Source organism: Microcaecilia unicolor, chromosome 1, assembly GCF_901765095.1.
Source record: "Microcaecilia unicolor chromosome 1, aMicUni1.1, whole genome shotgun sequence".
NCBI classification, from domain to species: domain Eukaryota; kingdom Metazoa; phylum Chordata; class Amphibia; order Gymnophiona; family Siphonopidae; genus Microcaecilia; species Microcaecilia unicolor.
The window spans coordinates 166,522,269-166,534,201 of NC_044031.1; positions in this window are offsets into that span (position 1 = coordinate 166,522,269).

Consider the following 11,933-nt stretch of genomic DNA (forward strand, 5'->3'; position numbering starts at 1 on the left):
GAGAAAGACAGTCCCTTGGCGTTTTTGAGTGAGATTCATAATATGGGAAGGGGTTTAATGTCCTGCCAGCTAGCCCCACAGACAACACAAATGTGTTACATTGAAAGATAAAGTAGGAGAATTCAACATCTTGCTTCAAGAAAAAAATGTTTTAAAACAAACCCCCCCCCCCCTTCCCAAATGCTGTAAGTAGTTGTATTTGTAACTAGTGTATATTCCTTCCTGCTATTTTGTTTGGGGTTTTTTTAATTTTTTTGACTGACTAGTACAATATAACTATATACTTTCAAAAAGTCATTTTCAGACTATGGCAGTCCTGTGTCTCTCACACAAACAGGAAGGCATTTGCACTGGGGGTCTTGGTGTGTGAGAGCAGCAGCCTTCTATCATTACAGTAGGAAGCCAGACCACAGGCCTAGCTGTCAGTATCCCTCTCATTTCCTGTGCAGTGCCTGGGTTTCTGGTTTTGTGGCCATTGCTGTTTTTTGGATAATGATTTGGCAGCTGTCTGTACTAACTCCACAAGATCTTTAGGAAGAGTCTTTTTGTGTCTGGCTCCTTCCCTTTTAGGTGGGGCAACTTCTGTGTAGTAAAGGGTTTTGGTGCATGTATTTTCCAACAATAACTCTAATTACAGTTGAGATGAAATAGATATAAAACAAATCTTAGACGTCGTCGCTTTGGTGGTCAGATTGTTTTGACCCCTATCTTGATTTAGAGATGTGCAAACTTGTTTGAGCCAAACTCAAACTGGGTGATTTTCAACCTCATTCAAGACTGATGGATTTTAGCGTGGTTCAAGTTTGGCACAATTTGGTCCCATGGCTTTTGGTTAAATACAGTGAGACAAAGATAGACACTTGACACCAGTTGCCACTTTGGGCCAGATTCTATATGTGGCACCTAAAAAAATCCATGCGGTAAACAGTTTCACCTAAGCGTACTCTATAAGTGGCACCTAGATTTAGGTGCAGTATATAGAATACGCCTAGGTAGAAATCACAGTACCTAAAACTATGCACATCCATTTATACCAATGAAAATGTGGCGTAAATCCCGGCACGTAGATTTACATGCATTGAGCCATATTCTATAACAATGCGTGTAAATTTTGGAATTCCCATTAAACACCCTTTTCCCTGCCCATAACCACGTCCCTTTTTGCCTGTGCACATTACAATTTAGGTGCAGTACATTACAGAATACACTTAGGGATTTGTGCACGTAAATTCTAATTATTGCCAATTAGTGCTCATTATTGCTTTTTAAGTGCTGATATCAATGCTGATTGGCTTGTTAAGCCAATAGTGGTAAGGTCTCATACGGTAACCATGCAGTAATCGTCTATGCATGTAGAATGACGATTACCGCCCAGTTTCCGCCGCGTGCAGGAAACTAAAAATTATTTGGCGGCGCGCGTAACAGACAAGCGTAATAAACAAAATTACTGCTCCGGACACACGGTAGCTGGGCAGTAACTCCAAATTGACATGCGTTGGCACACGTGGAGGGGCATTTTCGAATGGGGACAACCATCTCTAAGGGTGCCCAACTCTAAGGACGGTGCCGTGAAGGGGCGGGGCAATGCGTATTATCGAAACAAGATGGACGTCCATCTTTTGTTTCGATAATACGGTCGGGGACGCCCAAATCTTGACATTTAAGTCGACCTTAGAAATGGTCGTCCTCAGTTTTCGGCGATAATGGAAACAAAAGACGTCTATCTGAAAAACATCCAAATTCAAGCCCTTTGGTCGTGGGAGGAGCCAGCATTTGTAGTGCACTGGTCCCCCTGACATGCCAGGACATCAACCGGGAACCCTAAGGGGCACTGCAGTGGACTTCAGAAATTGCTCCCAGGTGCATAACTTCCTTACCTTGGGTGCTGAGCCCTGCAAACCCCCCCCCCCCCCCAGTTCAACCTGCCTGAAGTACACTGCACCCACTACAACTGCTCCAGGGACCTGTATACTGCTGCGATGGACCTGAGTATGGCATTTGAGGCTGGCATAAAGGCTGGCAAAAAAGTATTTTTAAACTTGTTTTTTATGGTGGGAGGGGGTTCCCTCCGGTGGTCAACTGGTCAGTCGGGGCACCTTTTTGAGGCTTGGTCATGAACAAAATGGACCAAGTAAAGTCGGCCAAGTGCTCGTCAGGGACGCCCTTCTTTTTTCTATTATTGGCCGAGGACGACCATCTCCTAATCATGCCCCAGTCTCGCCTTCGCTACCCTGCCGACACGCCCCCGTGAACTTTGGTCGTCCCCCGCGACGGAATGCAGTCGAGGGTGTCAAAAAATCTGCTTTCGATTATGCCGATTTGGATGACCTTGCGAGAAGGACGCCCATCTCCCGATTTTCCTGCGGTAGTCTCATGGGTCTCGACTGTGTCACGAGACTTCTGCAGGGAGTCTCAGCCACCATTTTAAAAATACAGCATGCTGAGCAGGGGGAATAGTGACAGCACAACAGGCAGGAAAGAACATGTCCCTCACCCTCCCACAGAGGCCACTAGATCACCTGCGGCGTGCATTTAAAGGTAGGTCCGGGGACGGCTGTATTGTGTGGCGGGCATCCGGGCACAGCCTCTGGCCCCCCTAGAGCTTCTGGGCCCTCAGGCATCGCCCGGTTGCCCAAATGGTCAGTCCGCGCCTGATTAGAACAAGCTAATGCAGTAGTGCATACTCTACCTTTGTTTGCTACTGTGTAGATTTTTGAATTATTTTTCATCTGCAAGAGTTTTGGTGATGAGATAAGGTGACTGACATGAAACAGGTCAAATAGTTTAGTGCTGAAAAAACCCCTGCTTAAACATTATTCTATAAGTGGTGCCTAAAGTTTGGAATGGTTAAAGAATAGAGCTTAAGCATTATGGGCATGCTTAAATGTAGGTGCGATCATTTCCACCAATGAAAACATGCAAATGCCCATGCCTAAATTTGTGCGAGGAGGATTATTATTATGTAATTAAACACATAACTCAAAGCCACACCCTGTTCCACCTCGAAATGCTCATGACCATTCCCTTTCCATGCCCCCTCTTTCAGGCCACTCGTAAAGTTTAAATGAAATCTAATTAGTACCAATAATTGCTTGGTGAAAAGCCAAGTATTGGTACTAATTGCCTTGTTATTCAATTAAATTGCATGTGCAAATCGGGAACACGCCTAAATTTGCACGCTCGATTTTTGGCACCTTTATACAGAATCAAGGGGGTAACTCTTTTGGAAGCGCGTTGTTTTGGGAACAAAATGACAGGGAATGCCATTGATATTTCCCTTGTCATTTGAAAGGAATGTACATCCCTATAAACCAACGATTAACACCAGGCCTTTCACGTTGTGTTACAGCTGTCTTTAATTTTAGTATTTCAGACTGAAATAACACATTTCACATTATCCCAAGTCCCTAAACAAAATGAGCACAAAATTTGAAGTTGCATGACTGGAGTTAGTGGAAAAGTAGATGTTCGCAAATAAAATACAGCTGAATCTGCAGAATACTGAGATTATGTGGGCGTGTAAGGCAGAGGCGGACTGATCATTGAAACAACAGGCAGAACCATGGTGAAATACCAAAATGCAGAGTGAACTAGTCCAATAAAGAACTTTATTATAAACAACAACACAGGAGGGGTGTTTGTCATCCACTTTTGTGCTTCTACCTGGAGTAGAGGAGCTGCCTAATGGTTTATGTACTGGGCTTAGAGTGAACTGTAACTCCTTGTGATCCTTGGCAAGTTATCCTTCATTGCCCCACATACAAAAACTTAGATTGTGAGCCCACTAGGGACAGAGAAAATACCTGTATATAATAAACAAACTGCTTTGGTTGTACCACAGAAAAGCAGTTTATCAAATGCATTACTCTTTCCCTTATACATAGCTTTATTCCTGACTCATATATGGAGATGCTGAATGGGCCAAGGGTGTTTTACTGCAAGTCATGATTTCTTAACATATTCATAATTAACATTTTCATGTCTAATGCTATCTATTTTAAAACTACATGATGTCTACATAGGATGGTTGCCAAGACTACAGTAAAATAAGGCCTGAATAATAATCTATGACTGTCAGTAGGATTCACGGCAGAGTGCCAGTAATTTTACAATGTGAGTCATCAAAACATTATCACACATTGTCAGTCAGATTGCATTATTAGATGACCGTTTCAGCACCTCTGCTTCCTAGATAGTAATAGGAATACTTGTTGCTTCTCAGGCACATAAGCAGGTTAATCCTATCACTGTGTAGGAACAAGAGGCCAGAGGCAATGTCTTTAAAAGAAAGAAAAAAAAAAAGATTATAAAAAAAAAGAAACCAGAATGACTTTCTGAATGTCAGATGGTAAGAGCATTATGGGTAATACTTTTTTTTTTAATGTGCAGCAATATCTTCCTGCTTCTTTGGAGTTAGTGCACCTTTGTTGACCTACAGCATCATGATGTTCATTCACAACTAACAAGGGTTTATCACCTTTTGTGTATTCTCTCCCAGCCCTCCTAACCCCCTCCTTGCAGCTAACATTTCTCTGGTGGGGTTCCATGTTTTACAACTCTCTCAGGAGCCCTGCAGTCATGCACACATGAAGGTTTTTGAAATCAGCTTTGTGGTATCCAGCTGGGTACATGCTCAATTCCCCCTGTGCATTACAAAAGGATCTACCGAATGGGGGGGCTTTTCAAAACAAGATTAAGGGTGTGCAGGAGTGCACATATACAAGCCAGCATGTACAAGCAGGGGAAGCCATTTTGCAAATTTACACATGTACAAAAAGAGTGGAATCGACTCAGCAGCTTCCAAGTAGAAGTGCTGCACTCGTATGTGGAAGCAATGATTTTGTAACTTCCATGTACAAGTGCTGGCATTGATACATATAGAAGGTGGTTTTATAACAGAGTGAGGGGCATTTTTGATATGCCATCTAAGTCCAAATAGGAAATAATGTCATTTTGGAAAAAAAGGAAAACATCTACCTTTATTCTTTTTCTTGAAAATAGCATTTTGAACATGGTTTTGTGCTTTTGTACTTTTTTTTTTTTATCATTAAAAGAAAAAAATCCAAGTTAAAAATGTAGAAATTCAAGCCATTGGGATGTAGGAGGGGCCAGCATTTTTAGTACACTGGTCCCTCAGAGAGCAATGGGGCACCCTAGGGGGGCACTGCAGTGGACTTCAAATAAATTCTCCCAGGTACACATCTCACTATTGCTCCCTTATCTTGTCTGTTGAGCCCTCCAAAACCCACCCAAGACACACTACCCCCAACTGAACACCACTACAATAGCCCTTATGGGCGAAGGGGGTACCTATATGTGGGTACAGTGGGTTTCTGGTGAGTTTTGGAGAGCTCACAGTTTCCATCACAAGTGTAACAGGTAGGGGGAGTTATGGGTCTGGGTCCATCTGACTACAGTGCACTGCACCCACCACTACACTACTCCAGGGACTTGCATGCTGCTCTAATGGGCCTGGCTATAACATCGGAGGCTGTCAGAGGCTAGTGAGTACCATTTTTATTCACATTTTTGGGGAGCAGGAGAGGGTCAGTGAGCACTGGGGGAGTAAGTGGGGGTCATCCCTGATTCCCTCCAGTGGTCCATTTAGGGCACTATTTTGTGGCTTATTCATTAGAAAAACAGGTCTAGCTCAAAATGTCTTAGTCTTACTCCTGGGCAGTGGCGTAGGAATGGGGGGCGGTCCGTCCCGGGTGCACACCGCTGGGGGGTGTCGGCTCCGCTGGTTCACTGCTCTCTCTGCCCCGGAACAGGTTACTTCCTGTTCCGGGGCAGAGAGAGCAGGGAACCAGCGACGTGTACTCGGGGCGGAGCGGCCCTCCCGCCCGCCCCCTTTGGTAAGAATGCGCTCTGGAGGGGGGGTGCGCGCTCCGGGGGGGGGGGGGGTGCGCATGCCGAGGGGGAGTGGACTTGGAAAAATTCCGCATTTTTAGGTATAACTTGTCTGGAATGTTGTTACGTTTGGGGAGCGTGCCAGGTGCCCTTGACCTGGATTGGCCACTGTCGGTGACAGGATGCTGGGCTAGATGGACCTTTGGTCTTTCCCAGTATGGCACTACTTATGTACTTATGTACTTATGAGTGCGCCATGCTGCACCCGGGGGGGGGAGGGTGCGCAGCGGCGAACCGCCACGGGTGTCAGCCACCCTCACTACGGCACTGCTTTTGGGCGGTTTTGTTCCATTATGGCTAAAAAATGTCCAGATCTCAAGGGGGCAAGTTAAGGGCAGGATTTGAGTGTTCCTAAGTCTTAGGAACACTCAAATCCTGTCCTTAACTTGCCCCCTTGAGATCTGGATGTACTGTAGATGAACAGCATAGAAAAACGTCTAAAAAAATAGGCTTTGAAAAAATGATTTGAATGTTTTTCTGAGAAAAACGTCCAAATGCTGCTTTATGCCACTTTTTAGAAAATGAGCCCCAGTGTCTACTAAAGGTGCTGGTCTAATTCAAGTGGTCAAAAATGCAGTTAAATATACGGTGCAATTACTTACAGTAGTCTAGCTGCTGTAAATACCCATGCCTAGGAATGTGGTAGAACTCATATAAATTATAACATTCAATAATATATGCACATACCTGTGTGCCTCACAAACACTCTATCCAAACTGCAGTCATGTGCATGCCCACATAAATCATGGTGCATACTTTTCCACTAGTCGATATTCTACATGAGGTCATTGACACATGAAGTGGCCGCTTACACACATATATAACATAAATTACACAATTTATGCATTTTGTCACCTACAACTAGATAGAATTACCCCCCATTGTGGGGCCAATTTACAAACTTATGCATTTAAGTGCCACCAATTCACTAGTGAGGGAGCTTTTTTTAAAATCTGGAGGCAGAAATTAATCCCCCATGTACAGCCCTGTATGAAATAAGCACATTGTGAGGGAGTCTATAGGACGCTGCTACTTCTACTCAAGAACACTTCCTCACAGTGTCAGGGCCACCTTAAACCCCTAGTCCCTCCCATGGGGGATGTGACACAGAAGGGGTGGAGCCAAGAGGGCACGACCCAGGAAGTATAAAAGGCAGGGGCAGAGCTAGGTTAAGTGGGCCCAGAGGGAAGCTGCAATGCCTACTGCAGATGCCCCACCCTGAAGCTGAGGAACTGTACCCACTACATTTAGGTAGGCCAAGTTCAGCTTGGAGCCTTGAAGAGTTTGTGTATTAACCTGGCCGGCTGCAGCCTACTAGAGACTGTGCTGGTATCTCTGGATCCAGGGACCAGGTCAGAGACAAATAAGATCTACTACTGAGAGAAAGGCACTCATGTATGGCCGCCGAGAGTTGAAGCAGGTCATTCTTGGTGGCCATTTTGAATCGGCGCCAAAACTGGAGTCAGCAAAAAACAGTCTGCAGGCGCTCCAGGCAGGAAAGAGGGGGGACAGTAAAGTGAGGGGAGGATAGGGCACCCTTAGCAGGGTGTGACAGGGGTAAGGGTGGGGGTGTGAAAGGGGTGCGGCGGTATGTGACAGGAGGTGGGGTGGGGTGGGGTGGGGCATGTGTCTTCTTTTTTGGGGGAGCAAATATGGTAACCCTAACTGCAGGAGCAGGCCACCCGACACTGTTATACTTACAGAACTAGTTTTGAGCACTAATTCCTTTGAAGTGAATAGGAGCCCTTACCTGACACCTTTAATAAACATTTGTTTTCACCTTAACTGGATGAGTGTGTGTGGCTTACCTGTACCCATGGCCCACCCTCATTCACATTACCACACACATTTAAAAAACTCTGTGTATGCCTCAGAGCTGGTGTTAAAGTCTGACAAAGAAGATTGTTTGCATATATGTGTATTCCCATTATAAGATGGCAAATATATATATACATGTTTGCCCCACCAAATCTGCACCCTTACCACAGCCACTTGAAATCTCTGCACCTAGGGATTTCCATATGTAAATAACAGCTTTTTGAAATCACCACGTACAGATATATGTGATCTATACTGTAAATGCTGCTATTTACATGTGAAAATGCTTAAAAAAAAAAAAAAAAAGACCTCCTATATCTGGCCACTAGGTGTCAGCATCATACCATAACTGGGCCTCACTACAATTAATGAATCGTGAATGCTCTCTGCAGCATCCTCTGCCATGGGCAACCTAAGGAACTGAAGCTTGGTCCAGGAAGGGAATGGGAAAGGGAATGGGACTTGATATACTGCCTTTCTGTGGTTTTTGCAACTACATTCAAAGTGGTTTACATAGTATATGCAGGTACTTATTTGTACCTGGGGCAATGGAGGGTTAAGTGACTAGGGCAGTGATGGGCAACATTTTGAGCTTGGTGTGTCAAAATTCACCAAAAAACCGAGCATAACTCGGGTGGTGTGTCACTTCAAGAAAAATCACTGCTACTAGGACCGCCCCCGGGCCCCCCTACCCGAGATCGCTGCCCACCCGAGGTCGCCGGGCCCCCCCTCCACCCGCTACCGGGCCCGGAACTAACCTTAAAGCCTCCTTTCAAGTTGCAGCAAGCAGCAGCAGGGCAGACCTCTCCTCCTTCCTTCTGTGCTCCGCCCTCGCGGACGTTACGTCAGCCGAGGTCAGGACACGGAAGGAAGGAGTGGCCTGCCCTGCTGCTGCTTGCTGCGACGTGAAAGGAGGCTTTAAGGTTAGTTTCCGGGAGCGAGGAGGGAGGGCGGACCACACTGCGGCGGCGCCGCATGTCATCGAAAATGGCTACGCGTGTCAGTGCTGACACGCGTGTCATAGGTTCGCCATCAGGGGACTAGGGGGTAGATGCATCAACAAAACGCAGAAGAACCGAAAACGTAAAAGTCACGTAGTAAACTTACCGATTTATAAAAAACTATGGATGCTCTAAAAAAACAACTTGCAAATGTTCGGCACAGTATTTAAAAAGGTGGATGCATGAAAGTATCGCTAATCTGGTGAAATCCCCACTAGCGGTGTAGGAAACACATGCGCACAATAGTCATTCGCTAAACACATGGTATCACTGTGGCTGTTGTACGCATGTCACACATCATAGACGTGCGTCTGGGGTGTGTAAGATACACGTCACTCATCCCAACGGCTACTGGCGTGTGGTGTCTGCCTCGTTGCTTGACTCCGGGCTTGATTTTCCGTTAGGTGCTTGCGCGTGTTCATAGGTAAGTGAGACATTTCATGCTGAGAGATGAGCTTATGAATGTGTGGTAAGTGTGCTTCTTCTTGCATTTTCCTGATGTTAACTTCTCCTCCATTTTATTTATTTAAGGTGTGTGGTGTTTGCCACATTGTTTTTTCCTTTGTGCTTTCAAGGTCCTTTATAATGACAGTGTATGGCATTGCTCTGAACCACTGGGTGATGCTTTTATGCCTACCTTTGTTCATCTGTTTGCAGTACAAGTGCCAGAAGAGCTTGGGCCCATGACTGTCTTTGTGAATACATTCCATCCAGTGACAGTTTGCTTTAAAGACAGATGTAGGTAAACAAAGATTGTCTCTTTCTCTGATTTCAGGACAGGGCCACTTTACATTCATACTGGGAGAGTGAGTTAGAGCTGAAAGAAGACCAGAGAGCTCTCAAGTCCTAGCTTTCTTTAAAACTCTCCTTTTATAAACCTGGTCAGAGGGTGGTTTCACTTTCTTTATACTTTTATCTAGTGAATTTAGTATTCAAGGGAGAAGTAGCTAAACTGCAGTAAAATATCTGATTTTACTGGAGGTTTGTCATGGGAGGCACTAATCTGCAGTCAGTAACTCCTGTGATAAATGAATAACACCATTTGTAATTGACTTTGCAAGTTGCATTGTTCTGCTCCTCAGGAGTAGCAGGCTGCTAATGTGCACTGATGCTCCCAGGGCTTCTCCCTGGCCTGGGCAGGCTTGCTGGGCTGCTTTATTGCTTGCTAGGGGGGGGGGGGTCGTTTTACTAAGCTGCGGTAAAAAGTGCCCTGCGGTAGTGTAGGCAAATGTATTGGGCACACGCCGGGCCAGTTTTTACTGCATCTACAAAAAATGGCCTTTTTTTAATGGGACAGGAAAAGGGCCTGCAGTAAAAATGAAACTACTACTACTACTACTACTACTTGACATTTCTAAAGCGCTACTAGGGTTAAGCAGCGCTGCACAATTTAACATAGAAGGACAGTCCCTGCTCAAAGGAGCTTACAATCTAAAGGACAAATGTACAGTCAGTCAAATAGGGGCAGTCTAGATTTCCTGAAAGGTATAAAGGTTAGATGCCGAAAGCAACATTGAAGAGGTGGGCTTTGAGCAAGGATTTGAAGATGGGTAGGGAGGGGGCTTGGCGTAAGGGCTCAGGAAGTTTATTCCAAGCATAGGGTGAGGCGAGGCAGAATGAGGCAGAATGAGCGGAGCCTGGAGTTGGCGGTGGTGGAGAAGGGTACTGAGAGGAGGGATTTGTCCTGTGAGCGGAGGTTACGGGCTGGAACGTAAGGGGAAATGAGGGTAGAGAGGTAATGAGGGGCTGCAGACTGAGTGCATTTGTAGGTAAGAAGGAGAAGCTTGAACTGTATGCGGTATCTGATTGGAAGCCAGTGAAGTGACCTGAGAAGAGGGGTGATATGAGTATATCGGTTCAGGCGGAATATAAGACGTGCAGCAGAGTTCTGAACAGATTGAAGGGGGGATAGATGGCTAAGTGGGAGGCCAGTAAGGAGTAGGTTGCAGTAGTTAAGGCGAGAGGTAATGAGAGCGTGGACGAGAGTACGGGTGGTGTGCTCAGAGAGGAAAGGGCGAATTTTGCTGATGTTAAAGAGAAAGAAGCGACAGGTCTTGGCTATCTGCTGGATATATGCAGAGAAGGAGAGGGAGGAGTTGAAGATGACTCCGAGGATGCGGGCAGATGAAACCAGTGAGCGCCCAAAACCAGCCTGAGCCCTTAACGCCACCCATTGATCTAGCGGTACAGTCTTACATGCTACATGCACGGTGATCAGTTGGCGCATGCCAAGTGCCGATTACCGCGGAACCAGCGGGCTTAGGAGGAAATAAATAAATAATTCACCCAGGAGGGTGCGCTAGCCTGGTGGTAGTCTCATTTGGGTGCATGCTGCACGCGCATAGAGCCTACCACAGCTTAGTAAAAGGGCCCCTGGGCTGCCTAATGCCACCTCCAAGCTGATGTAAGCTTCCCGGCAGTAAGAGCACCCTTCTTTGAGCATCGTGCCGAATAGAGAATTACCTAATTTAAATGAGATTAGCATGCTACTTGCGCTAATCTCTGTCACGCTTGCTGTCCCCCATGCTGGAGCCCTCTGAGCATTTGGCACCAGCAAATGTAGGCGCTAGTCTAGCGCTAAGGGTCTGTAGTGCCCTCATTTGTTTCTGAGCATCGGGGCCTCGGGGAAGAAGTTTTCGTGATTAAAGCAGAAGCTGTTATGATGTACCTGTAATGGTATCAGTTTATTATTGAGAATATGTAGCATGATATTTTGCTGGATCATACAGTATATAGCAATACAAACATACAGCTTTAAAAATACAGTTTTAAACTACAGCAGAGAAAATAGTTTCATTTGAAGCCCCTCTCTCCCCCTCCCTTTTTCTTGGGGACTTTTGATAGCAGGACTAGTCAATTACAAACACTTAACAAAGACAAAAGAAAGATATATAGCTTCCTCTGCTCTCCCACCTAACAAAAGCTTGACTAAGTTGGGTACCTGAATGCTCCATCCAGACATCTCCGAAAACCAAAGACTCAAGAGACAGAAAGTCTGGAGACCCCATTGAAAACAAAGAACTCAGAGGAAAAGCATAAACAAAACATTTGCCTGTCATCAGAGGTATACCTGCCCCCTCCCATCAGCTGCCAGACAGATGGATGCCAGGGCATGTGCAGAAAGGAAGGACTTATAATGTGATCATGTGAACAGACTACATTAACCATAATGCCTTGCAAAATATCCAGGACATGCACACACCA